This window comes from Heterodontus francisci, unplaced genomic scaffold, assembly GCF_036365525.1.
Source record: "Heterodontus francisci isolate sHetFra1 unplaced genomic scaffold, sHetFra1.hap1 HAP1_SCAFFOLD_58, whole genome shotgun sequence".
NCBI classification, from domain to species: domain Eukaryota; kingdom Metazoa; phylum Chordata; class Chondrichthyes; order Heterodontiformes; family Heterodontidae; genus Heterodontus; species Heterodontus francisci.
In genome coordinates, this window is record NW_027142006.1 from 9,664,919 (window position 1) to 9,667,921 (window position 3,003).

Here is a 3,003-nt window from a genome sequence, read left to right on the forward strand (position 1 = left end):
ATTTTGCACTGATATACTGGTCTCCCTTATCATTAAGGATGGGGATATTTGTGGAGCCTCGTCCTCCTGTTAATTGTTTAATTATCCACCACCATTCAGGACTGGATGTGGCAGGACTGCAGAGCTTTGATCTGATCTGTTGGTTGTGAGATCACTCAGCTTTGTCTATTGCATGCTGCTTCCGCTATTTGACATGCAAGTAATCCTGTGTTGTAGCTTCACTCATTTTTAGGTCTGCTTGGTGCTGCTCCTGACATGCCCTCCTGCACACTTCATTGAACCACTATTGCTCCCTTGGCTTGATGGTAATGGTAGAGTGAGGGATATGTCAGGCCATGAGGTAACATATTGTGTTTAAATACAATTCTGCTGCTGCTGATGGCCCACAGTGCCTCATGGATGCCCAGTTATGAGCTGCCAGATCTGTTCATTTCTTCCCTCAGATATAATTGAAAAAAAAAATTCTGAAGAAATGCATGAACTAAATAAAAAGGAGAGAGAAATAAATACTGACAAAATGGATGGCAGAATTTGGAAGGTAAAAAGATTTCAGTTTTATTATTGATGAGTGAGAGGAATATATCACACTTTGGGGCTTCTGGAAGTGGATTTACTGATAATCTGGGGAATTGATAGGAAGCTGCTTCATAGTTGGTGGAACAAATTCCCGCCTTTGGGGTGGAGCCAACAGCTGCACCCGTCCAATAACAGACAGAGTAGAAGTACTGTATCAGGCCTTGTTAACTCAGTTGGTACAGCATGAGACTTTTAATCTCAGGGTCTTGGATTTGAGAGCCTTGTTGTGTGGTTGTTCTTCCCTTTTTCAGTCTTCATCGGCAGAGAGTACAAGGAGTGTTTGAAATTAAATTCAACAACATCACCATATTTCAACTACTCCCACCCCGCCCCCTCCCAGTGTAATTGACAGGACTCTCAACCTCTGCCTTCCCCTTCCCCTCCCTCCCAGAACTGCGACAGGGTTCCCCTTGTCCTCATTTTCCACCCCACCTGCCTCCACATCCAAAGGATCATCCTCCACCATTTTCGCCAACACCAGCGTGATGCCACCACCAAACGCATCCTCCCCTCCCCTGTCAGCATTCCGAAGGGATTGTTCCCTCCGCGACACCCTGGTCCACTCCTCCATTACCCCCAATACCTCGTCCCCTTCCCAAGGCACATTCCCATGCAATCGCAGGAGATATAATACCTGCCCTTTTCCCTCCTCTCTGCTCATTATCTAAAGCCCCAAACACTCCTTTTAGGTGAAGCAGCGATTTACTTGTACTTCTTTCAATTATGTATACTGTATTCACTGCTCACAATGCGGTCTCCTCTAAACTGGGGAGACCAAACGCAGATTCGATGGAACACCTCTGCTCAGGCCGAAAGCATGATCCTGAGCTTCTGGTTGCTTGCCATTTCAACACTCCCCCCTGCTCTCATGTCAACATTTCTGTCTTTGGCCTGTTCCAGTGTTCCAGTGAAAATCAACCCAAGCTCGAGGAGCAGCACCTGACCTTTTTATTCGGCACTCTACAGCCTTTTGGATTGAACATTGTGTTCAATAACATCAGAGCATGACTGGTGTCAGGCAACCACAAGCATTAACACACTCTTTGCCTTTGTCCCAGGACAGCTTTGTTATTTAATCTCTCCTGCCCTCTGCCCTATCAAACACCTTCCCCTTTGTTCTCTCCCACATGCCCCTCCCTTTCACTTGTTTAAAACCGAATTCTTTTCTAACCTGTGTCAGTTGTGATGAAAGGTCACAGACCAGAAACATTAACTCTGTTTCTCTCACCACAGATGCTGCCAGAGCTACTGAGTATTTCCCGCAATTTTTGTTTTCATTTCAGATTTCCAGCATCTGCAGTATTTTGCTTTTATTGTGTCAGAAAGTCTTTCCTTGATTCAGTACTCTGACCTCTCTCCAGAACCTCTCTGCTAAAGATTGAACTTTATCTCATTTCACTCACAGCTCAGGGTCAGTGTGGCACAGTGGGACTTCTGGTTGTCTCCCACTTCACAATCCATCAGTACTGAGAAAACAATGGGGAATATTACTCACATGTTGTGTTCTGTAACTTTTTACAAACTCTTTAATGTATATATTGTCTTCCAAAGCAGTGACATAATGGTGGCTTTAGTGTGTTGTTGAAATAGCTTTGTTGAGTTCGTGCTATACTAACAGTTAAACAGTTCTTGGTTCAATCCCAGGTTTTGGCACTTTCAACCTCTCCTGTGTCTTTTTCTTTGGCTCCAATTGTCAAGCTGCATGATTTACTCTGAAATTAGCACCAGAGAACCAAGGCACCAGCGAGCATGAGGAGCTGAAATTAGCACAGATCAAATCCACTTAATATTTCTGACTGAAGATGGTTGCAAATGCTTCAGCTTCATCTTTTGCACTGACGTGCTCACCACCACCATCATTGAGGATGTGAATGTTTTTGGAGCCTCCTCATCTTGTTAGTTATTTAATTATCCACCACCATTCACGACTGGATGTGGCAGGACTGTGGAGCTGTGATCTGATCCTGAGGGAGATATCCGTGCGTGGAGTGGCGGGATGTATGGAGAGTGATCCTGAAGAGGGTGTCCGAGCCTGGAGTGGAAGCTTTCTGTGGAGGTACAGGAGTAGGCCATTCAGCCCCACTGTTTTATAAAGGTTTAGCACAACTTATTTGCTTTTACTCTATGCCTCTATTCATAAAGCCAAGTGTCCTGTTTGCTCTGAGCAACCTTTTCCAACCTTGATCAAAAAAGATTGGTGTACATTGTCTCATTCTTCCTCCCAAACTGTATCACTTCACAATTCTCTGTGTAAAATTTTATCTGTTGTGTGAAAGCCCATTTTACCAGTGTGTTTAAGTTCCTCTGAAGTGTGTTACTGTCACTGGCATAGGACGAAATTCACGAGCATTCTTTGATGCTTTCTCCGTGGAAAGAGCAATATTGCACACCAGCTCAAATGTGGTATTTTGTGTGTTTGGTATCTTT